General features: G+C 33.3%; 1 long non-coding RNA gene across 1 annotated transcript; it reads left to right on the plus strand.

Moving 5' to 3' along the window:
- Nucleotides 1-633: 633 nt before the first annotated feature.
- Nucleotides 634-1,368, plus strand: LOC148191176 (uncharacterized). Its single transcript, XR_015782906.1, has 4 exons — nt 634-707; nt 811-857; nt 938-1,033; nt 1,122-1,368. It is a non-coding gene; the product is annotated as an uncharacterized LOC148191176 (long non-coding RNA).
- Nucleotides 1,369-11,262: the final 9,894 nt, after the last annotated feature.

Below are 11,262 nucleotides of genomic sequence, written 5' to 3' on the forward strand. Positions count from 1 at the left end.
AATTGTTGTGGGAAGAAGGCATCGACGTGTTTGACTCACATGTTCAGGAACAGTTTCGTTTGCGTGCAATGTTGTTTTGCACTATAAATGATTTCCCAGCATATGGAAACTTGAGCGGTTATAGTGTTAAAGGTCATTTTGCATGTCCCATATGTCAAGAAAACACTAGTTACCTTCAGTTGAAGCATGGTCAGAAGACAGTATATACAAGACATCGAAAATTTCTTCCTCGTAATCATCCTTATCGTAGATTGAAAAAAGCATTTAATGGAAGTGTTGAGGATGAGGTTGTGTGCAGACCCCGGAATGGTGAAGAAGTGTACAACGAAGTGAAAAACATTGACATTGTGTTTGGAAAACATCATAAAAGTACCTATGCAAAGAACATCTGGAAGAAACGATCGATATTTTTTAAGCTTCCATATTGGTGTGAACTTGATGTTAGACATTGTATTGATGTGATGCACGTTGAAAAAAATGTTTGTGACAGTGTTATCGGAACTTTATTAAACGTCAAAGGGAAGACCAAAGACGGAATAAAAGCAAGACAAGATTTGGCTGACATGGGAATCCGATCTGAGTTACATTGTCCTTCGTGATAGGTCGCACTGGCAGCTGATGGTAATCATTCCCAAACAATGTAAAATTATATTTTTTTGTTCGTTGCACAGGAGGATGAAAACTGAGTTGAGAACCATGCTTCAAGGGTAAGTGTTTCTCCAAAAATGACTTTGAATTTGATGTTCACCTTCAACTTTTATGATAAAATAGTCATATTAATTATACTTTGTGTTTTCAATCTGTACAGAGTTATTGGTAAATCTCGTGGTCAACTGGTTCAAGTTTTGTATCCAAAGGTTGTAAGTCATTTAACGTTTCCTTTTCATTTATGTTATTGAATGATCTAAATTCTTAACTATTTAGTTTGTTATTTTAGTGTAACCACCAGGTAGATTCATGGGAATGTGGCTTCTATGTGATGTGTTGGATTAAGACCATCATTCGAGCAGTCATTACAGATGACTGGAATGAGGTAATGATGTATACCTTCAATACATTACAAATCATATTCATCTACAACTATATATGAAACAATAATGAATCTTTGTTGAATTTTGCAGCGCTTCAAGACTACATCGCCTATTACAGAAGACACAATTAAACAGATAAGGCAGGAGTGGACCGCTTATCTTCTGCAAAGATGGAGTTAGGAATAGTTATATTTCTTGTTGAACATTGTTTAGTTTTTTAGTTTAAGTTTTATGTTGATAGTTTGGTAGTGGATTGAACTCCACATTAAGTAGAACTTTGTTTATATAAAACGCATTTTTATATTATTGCAAAATTGTTCTGGGACATTTTTCTGCTTTTCAGGTGTGGTTTTATTGAAAAAATAAACTAATTTTTAAAAAAAAAACGCCCAGTAGACGTCCGTTAGTGCACAGTCAGACGTCTACAGACGTCTGTCAGTGCACACACGGACGTCCACCCCCCAGCTCCTACCTAAAACATTTCAGCAAGGTAGACGTCAGGGGGGAGGAGGCGGACGTATATATAGACGTCCGTCCAGACACAACGGACGTTTATATAGGCGTCCGTCCAGACACAACGGACGTTCATGTAAACGTCCCTCCTGACACAACGGACGTTCATGTCGACGTCCGTCATGACACAACGAACGTTCATGTAGACGTCCGTGCTGACACAACGGACGTTCATGTCGACGTCCGTCATGACACAACGGACGTTCATGTAGTTGTCCGTGCTGACACAACGGACGTTTACAGAGACGTCCGTCCTGCCACAACGGACGTCTGAGCGACGTCACCCACATAAACGTCGGGCGTACGGCGGACGTCAAAAGGCCAAAATATCGGACGTTAAAACCCCTTTCTGCACTAGTGAGCATAATTTAATATCTACAACCACCACTCGCAACATCTTTAATAGTCTTCTGGTGGATGATGCTTCCCAAATTATATATTTTACCTAAGACACACAATAAATTACAATTGTTGAGTACAATGGTATAGACTTATAAAATGCAATCCATGAGAACAATGTATTGAAGAAGATGTTTTGAATACATAGTTGTAGTGTAGGTGGAATTTGGGGTTCAATTTTCAAGATTACAAACCTGATAGCACTGGAAGTATAGAAGGTAGTGGATGGAATGATCACGAAATGGGAATCCATTTAGCCAATCAAAATTAAAAAAGGGGAATCAAGTTGTCTAGGTACCCCTGGTACGTGTTCAACTATTAAAAGTCAATTATATTGTTTTGTTAAATTTCCAGTTGTCCAGTTCACTTTTTCAATTCCAAATTTCAACTATTAAGTTGCCCAGTTCACTCTTTCAGTTCCAAATTTCAACTATCACGTTGTCCAGTTCACTCTTTCAATTCCAAATTTCCTATTGAATGATATGCAATGCTCAAGAATAAAAGTAAGAAACTATGCAATAAAATTAATGTTTGAAGAACAAAGAGGAGACTTAGAAACAATTATGATGAAACACTAGTGTAGCGAAGGAAAACAACAACGGTTGTTTTTGACAATACACTTCGGTTTTCGAACCAAGGCATATCCGGACGAGGTAAAAAGGTTGGGGACCTTTAGCCTCAGTTATAACCGAGATAATATTATGAAGGTTACTGCCCCGGTTCTGGCTTGAACCACTGCCAAAGCCCTATTTTTTTTTTTAAATTCTCGTGCACCCTATGGCATCGGTTGTGGCTGAACCGATGCCATATGGTGGCTTTCTACCTTGGTTTTGGCTACAACCGAGGCCTATTCTCTTGCAATTTTTTTTAATAGCAGGTCTGTTTTTATGATATCCACTATCACAAAAACAGACCTACATATCAAACACAATATATACAACATAATATTCAATATTTACATCACATAATGTACAAAGTCTAATAACTATAAATCAACATGTTCTAATGTATTTTAAATCTAATATGAACTATTATATAATCTAACTAAATGTTTTGCAAGTGCCTTCCTCAGAAATGTAAGTGGTTTCTCAGGAAGTGGAGTAGTAGTCTTGAATCTCTGCACAAGACAATTGATATTAATTAGTGTATATGAATTCCAAATGTTGGAGAAAATCAAAATTCATTAAATTTAAAAATTACTGTTTCCCAACCTCTTGTGCTATGGACACGAATATGACCCACTCTGTCTGTTACACTACAATATATCATCACAATCATAAATAGTTAGTGAAAATCATTAAAACAAAAAAACTATTAGAAGATATGACTTTATCATATGTCAAACCTTGAGAGCAATCCATGCAAGCTTTCTACCTTTAGTAGTTGATCTCCCAACCAACATCATACGTGCTGCAATAGAACTATATAAGAAAAAGGTTTTAGCATTCATTTATATAACAAAGAAAGTCCAAACATTGAGGTTCTTACCAATCAACTTCTTGTCTGAGATGTTTAGCAGGAGACTTGTGCAATGAGCAGAACCACAAAGCATAGCTCTCTAGTACGGAAATAACAAGTAGCTGCCAATGGTCCCTGAAATTGATAATAACTTAATTGTTATATATTAAAATCACATATGGATCTTTATGAAGTTATCAAACTTCACTTACCCAGATATATAAGGAATAAAATATATTTCCTTCCTGCTTCCAAATCTACTGGTGAGATATATTGTGATGTCATCAAAATCATTTGCTTCATGAATGCTATGCAATACTCAAGAATAAAAGTAAGAAACTATGCTAATAGAATTAATGTTTTAAAAATGTTTGAAGAACAAAGAGGAAACTTAGAAACAATTATGATGAAAAATAGGCTAATTCCACTGCTTTTGCAAGATAGATTCATCATCGATTATCCACAAATCATTGTTCATTGATTATTGTTCAAGTTTCAAATTAATTAAAGTACATTCATAATTAATTTTAGGGCGATCATTGATGAGTGCATATTTATGTCCACATTTTAGATTTAATTTCAAAATTTCAGTGGAATAATTGTGCCTAAATGATTGATTTGAATAAAATTTTGCATGATTGACTTTATCGGGTTTGGGACTTAAAGAAACTTAAAATGTGTTTTAGTTGCATAAATTATTTTGGAGAGTCTAATGTTTGTTGATACAACTAGAATTAAAGTTTGAATTGCAATTTTGAAAGAAAAGGCTAAAGTGAAGTTAGAGGAAATTTCTGGACTTCTGTGCAATTTTGAATAACATAAAAAGGGTTGAATTGTAATTTTGTGCAAGTTCAAATCTGTTAGATATTTTAAAAGATAATTTGGAGAAAATATATCTTAAGATATTTTAATTGATATTGTTAAATAATTACATTATTTAACTATATTAGTAAATATCAAAAGATAATATTTGCCAAATCTTTTTTAATCTAGAAAAAATATTATCAAATATTCTCAAAAATCGATTAACTCTGTTGAATATTTGGAAGATATTAGATATAAGATAAAAGATCTTATCAACAAAAGATTCAAAGTCCAAATCGAATCAAGCCTATATAAAGAGACCGAGGGGAGGCAGAAAACAAAACCCATTCATTCTCAGACTCCTCCACTCGAAGCAAGCATGCACCACTCCTCTCACTTTTATTTCATCATGTGTTTCACTCCACTCATGGAGGGCTAAGCTTCTAGGGATATTCCACTTTAATTTCATTATGGATTTTGAGGTTAAGTTGAATTAATGCAATTGTTTCTTTTGATTATTGATTTGAGTTGCTCTCTTTCTTTGTCGTCCATCTCTCAATCATATTAAAAGCAATGATTTTTGCATCATAACGTGTTTGAATCTAAATGCATATTAATCATATGAGTTCAAGGGTTTCTAGGTTTGGTTGAGAATCTACTTTGATTAAATTTACGAACATTCATATGACTAAATGCAGTTTTGCTACCAATTGAGAATGTACTTTGAAACAATCAAAGTAAATTCTCAATTGATAGCAAAAACTCGTTTAATCATATGAAAGTTCCTAAATTTAGTCAAAGTAGATTCTCAACCAAACCTAGAAACCCTTGAACTCATGATTAATATGCATGTAGATTCAAACACCTTATGATGCAAAAATCATTGCTTTTAATATGATTGAGAGATGGAAGACATAGAAAGAGAGCAACTTAAATCAATAATCAAAAGAAACAATTTCATTAATTCAACTTAACCTTATAATCTATAATGAAATTGCAATGAATAACCCTAAAAGCTTAGCCCTCCATGAATGAAGTGAAACACATGGTGAAATAAAAGTGAGAGGAGTGGTGGATGATGGCTTCTAATAGAGGAGTCTGAGAATGAATGAGTTGTGATTTCTGTCTCCCCTAGGTCTCTTTATATAGGTTTGATTGGGCTTGGACTCTGAATCTTCTGTTGATAAGATCTTTTATATTTTATATAATATCTTCCAAATATTCAACAGATTTAATCAATTTTTGAGAATATTTGCTAATATATTTTCTACATTCAAAAGGATTTGACAAATATTATCTTTTGATATTTATTGATATAGTTAAATAAGGTAATTATTTAACAATATCAAATAAAATATCTTACGATATATTTTCTTCAATTTATCTTTTAAAATATCTAACAGATCTGAACTTGCCCAAAATTAAAATTCAACCCTTTTTATTTTATTCAAAATTGCATAGAAGTCCAAAAATTTCCTCTAATTACACTTTAGTCTTTTCTTTCTTTTCAAAATTGCAATTCAAACTTTAATTCTAGTTGCATCAACAAACATTAGACTCTCCAAAATAATTTATGCAACTAAAATCACATTTTAAGTATCTCTAATTTCCAAACCCGATAAAGCCAATAATGTAAAATCTTATTCAAATCAATCATTTAAGCACAATTATTCCACTAAAATTTTGAAATTAAATCTAAAATGTGGACATAAATATGCACTCATCAATATAATAACTACATCTTTGTTATCACTTCATGGCTTCCAATCTATTGAACATAGTAGAGGTTTGGATTAAACTTAAAAAGTTTATGTATATATGTATGTGTGTGTGTGTATATATATATATATATATATATATATATATACATATATATATTAGAAAACCAAACCTGTCTTTTAAGTTGAGTTTGAAGGATTCCAAGACAGAGAAATCTAAGAAAGCCTTAAAGCTATGAACGATTAAATGACGCTACTATGAAACAAATTAACATTTTACACACAAAAATAGAAATCATACTTTAAAACAGATTACAAGTCAAATCCCAAACTCTAGATGGAAAACCATCAAACGACAATCAAACCCTTGTTCTGATTAAAAGGGTGAAATGGAAAGTTTCATGGATTAGGGTAGACATTACCTTATAACATCTTTCATCCATAGTCTTGCAGGAGACGACGGTGACAATAACAACATGGAGGCGATGTGTCAATAGCATGGAGGCGTGTCGTCAACGGTGTGGAGGTTCGGACTAGTGTGTGCGGCGTGGAGGCTCTCCGACGAAAGTGTGTGCAAAAATTAGGTGTGCTTGGAGATGTGTAGGTGTATGCGAAAATAAGAGATGCTTATAGGTGTTTCAATATCTATCATAATATGTTTTTACTGTAATTTGCATTTTGTCACCACGCCCAACTTATTATGATAGGTGGCTTTTATCTGTCATAATACATGTAACTTTTATTATGAAAATGTCACCGCTACACCTATTATGATAAATTTATTAAAATATATCATAATATATCTTAGTTTCATTACAAAATTGTCACGTGTCAATGTATTATGGCAGGTGAATTTCATCTATCATAATAGCCCGTCATGGAATCCTCTTTTTCCATTAGTGTAATAACTCAATTTATGAACATGCTAGTGCACTATTCTAGATGTTCCTAAACCCTTTTAATACAATTTTAAGATAATTACAACTCAACTTTTACTCCTCAACATCAATTATCACCAATTGAGGACTCCAAACCCAATTATAACACTTTACACTTATTTGTATCACTTTGGTGACTCAAATAAGTCACAATACACTTGTTAAGACTGCCCCAACAGACCATAATAGCCCCTGACCTCTAACTCTCAAAATCACTACCTCACTTCCTCTCTAATAACCTAAAACACTACCAATCCTCTTTACTTTCAACATAATAGCTGCTATCTTGGAATATACCCATCTCACATCCTCAATTGCAGTTACACAACACGTTTGAATCAACTCACAAGCAACCGTTCACAGATTCACAGATGAACATACCAATACATATCATCTCATTTACTCAGAACTTAACATACAACCCAAACAGTAGAATTAATATATAACTCAGTATATACACATACATGCAACTAACTAATAAGAAGTATTCTAGCTCCCCTTACCTAGGGTTCTCACAGTACAGCTCACAACAACGACTCCACAGAACCTTTCATAGCGAAACACACAACACCCTACATTCACCAAATTGGTGATAGGAAACAACTCTTAGAGCTAGAATGAACAGAGGAAATGGAAAGGAATATTACTAGCTACATGCAACCAGCAGAGTTGCATGCCCTAGGTTCCAAAATCACGGAGGAAAAAGGGGAAACGACTTACCCGCTGAAGAACGAGAATCCACTAGTAAAAAAAGAGCGTTTAACCTCGCATAATAGACTTCGGGTTAGGTAAAACCGAAGCATATACACTTATTACCTCGGTCCATGGCAAAACCGCAACATATAGCTCTTATTACCTCGGTTAAAGGTCTAACCGAATCATATAGTCTGTCAAAATCACCTTTTTCCCTGCCACCTAACCTGCTCTGTCATGTCTGTCACGAGTCCTATAGCATCGGTTGCTCCAAAACTGGTGTGGAAATGCTTTTATGCTTCGGGTGGAAGAGAACCGAGGCCTATATTCAAAAATTTTCACTTCTCCTCTTCAATGCGCGCTCTCTTTCTTCTGCCCTCCATTTTCTTCTGCTTCATTCGTCGCTCCCTTTCATCTTCGTCTCCCTCACCATTGTCGCTGCCTCCATTGCTCTTTGGTGCTCCGCTTGATGAGTCCACACTACTGCATCCATTCCACTGCCCTACCTGCTACACCGTTCCTAAACCACCGTTGCTACACCACCCCTGAACCGTCGTCGCTGCACTGCCCTCCGCGCTCCACACCAACTACATGCGTGGTCAAAACAGTGTTTCGTTGCCATCCAACCACTGCCTCACCGTCGCGCCTCCCCGCTGCTGCTCCCATACCGCCGTAGCCTCCCCGTTGCTGCCTTGCCGTTGCGTGGTCAAGACCGTGTTGTCGTCGTTCGTCGATCTCCAGATCCGCTCCAAATCCACTCTAGATCCGCTCCAGATCCGCTCCAGATCCACTCCAGATCCGCTCCACAACGTCACCGTCGCTGCCTCCCCGCTGCTGCCTTGCCGTCGCGCGGTGAAGACATTGTTGCCGCCACATTGCCGCCATCGTCGCGTGGTCTTCCTAGGTTCTTACTGCATCGCCGCGTTGTCTCTGATGGAAGAAGATGATGATGGACGAAGGTGGTCTACGGTGGTGTTTTGGGTGGTTGTCAAATAAACCAGGAAAAACAAAGGAAATAAAATAACAGATAACATACACATAACCTACATAGAAATCAATTTATTGGACATGTGATGCAGACATCCAAGAATTCCATGTGAAAAGAAACAATCAATCATGGATGTCTCCCAAGAAAAATGTATTTGTGAGAATGCATATACATACTAATTATACGTTAATGACAGACGAAAAAACAAGACAAACAAAGATTGAGATTCTTTGTTGAGGAAGAGGAGATTCTCAAAATGGGAGGAGAACATAATAGTCCTTGCTAACACTAGTGCAAAATAGACCTATTAAGTCTATGAATTTAAGTCTCTTCAGGAAAAAAACAGATTTTAAAAGATGTGCGGTGCCAGTTTGGTAAATAAAAGTAACTTATTGAAGTCTGTTGTTGACTAACAGATTTAAATAAATATAGTTTTACATTTGTAACTTTTTTAAAAGACTTAAAAAAGACTTTTTTAAGAGACTTAAAAAATGTTTTAACCTGAACGTATATTCACGTTTTTACTTTTAACTCTTCCAAGATTTTTTCACTTTTCAACCTTTACACTCCTCTTCACTACGCTGCTGTTGCTGCAACAACATTTCTTCAACAAGAGCAACATTATTCCAGTGACACACAGGTACGATGAACTAATTTTTTTTATACATGAAGATGTGTGTACTCTGTTTTAAATAACGAATCTTCTTATGAAAGTGAAAGGTGTGTAGGTGGGGTGGGCTCGTAGAAGTTGGAATGATAAGAAGAAAGGACAAACTATTTAGATTATTTATTGATAAAACAAAAGGTATTTTGAATTAGAGTTAAATTCATGAGAAACATAATGCAATAAGCGATTAGGGTTTGGTTTAGGAAATGAAAAATAACCCTGTGAGATGTGAATAATAGCACTGTTGGTGAACAAAAAAGAAAATGAGATTGTGAAAATGGCCACTTGACGGTGATGATGTTGCGAGCAGTGAAGATATTGGTATGAATTTGAACAGTCCCATATGGTTGATGTGCTTGTTCTCCATTTTTCAATTTTTCGCTTGCTATTGTTCTCTTTTCCTGCTGTCAAAACTAGATTTAGTCTGATATGATTTTTATTAGATTAATTTTTTTTAGACAAGATATTTAAAAAATCAAACTTTCATATTTTTTATGACTAGGTAATTTCATATTTGTTTTAGTAAGAATTAAAAAATATGTTTTACTAAAATTCAATATTTTTATATTACCAAAATCACAAGAAAGATTAATATGTGACTGGTTAAATATTGTTAGTTTTATGGTAGTGATTTTTTTTTCTCTTTTATTATCATTTCTTAAAGATCATATCAATCAATCTAGATTTTCTTTTGGGTCAATATTAACAATATTTATTAAATGGTATCTGTCAACTACAATTTTTTCAATCAATGTCCACATATATTGTTATACCTTTTAGTTCATGTCATTTAGGTTTTCTTATACAGAATAAGAACTTATAATTTCTTAATTAACATTAATTATAATTTTTCAATTAACATTAATAAAAATATTTTTTATTTATGTCAATTAAGATTCATTTATTCTGTTATTTTACTGATGTAAATTAAAACAGTTAAAATAAATTATTTTATAGCTATCCGTGTTGGAATTATCTATAGGTTAAAGTGAATTAATGTTAAATGGATTTGAATATGAAATAGAATTTGATGGAATGTGTACTAACATTAGAGGTTGCAAATTTGGTGTATGATTTTCTTCAATATTTTCTTATACTTTTCAAAGATCATGGGAAAGATTATATTATGCTCTGACTTGTCCACGCCATCCACTATACAACAAAATCAAAACGTGCATAATAATTAATTTGATATATTCCACTATTAAATATTAGGCTAAATTCTGTTAAATGATTGACGAACTGTTTTATTGTTAAAATATATTTTTGTTACCTTTTATATGGTTCTCGTCCTTTTTTTAATTTCAAAGCTCAATTTATAATTATTTAATTATTTTAAGATTATAATTAGTTTCGATATTAGAATATATATATATATATATATATATATATATATATATATATATATAATCACTTTTTTATTACTTAACAATTGAATTTTTTTATTATTGTATTATTGCTTTTTTTATTATGTAAATTTGAGTATTTTTAAAAGTATTTATTCAGATAAATTTTTATTAATAATTGAAATTTATTCTTAAATGTATTTCTATAATATACATTTCTCACACTTTTGATATGGTGTATGCTAGGAATTTCTTTTGAATTAGCACTACAACTAAATGGAGTGGTGATAAACATCCACCTAAACTGGATGGATACGAGAGATAGGAAGAAAGGAAAAAAGAACAAAGAATAGTGACCTATGTCATAAAATAAGATAAACAAGAGAAAAATATATTGGGCCAAAAGTAAGGGTTAAATTTATCCCGAGTGTTGAATTGGAATTTGTCTTCACGTAGTTTTAGTTGATTATTTATAATGGTTACTTTATAATTTATTTGTTTATCATATGTTTTGTTAGTTATTTAATATATTTTTGGATGTAGAATGTTTTGGTAATTTATATTATACTTTAAATTATATTTAGATGTTATTTAGTAAATCTTAGTTTCCATCTTAGATTTAGTGCATGTAAAAGTAGTAATGCCTCTTATATATTTATTATATAAAAATCTACAACATTTAATTTATAATTTTTTGTACTAGGTAT

Source organism: Vigna umbellata, chromosome 11 (assembly GCF_029865625.1).
Source record: "Vigna umbellata cultivar VRB3 chromosome 11, Vumbellata_1.0, whole genome shotgun sequence".
In the NCBI taxonomy this organism is placed as follows: Eukaryota; Viridiplantae; Streptophyta; class Magnoliopsida; order Fabales; family Fabaceae; genus Vigna; species Vigna umbellata.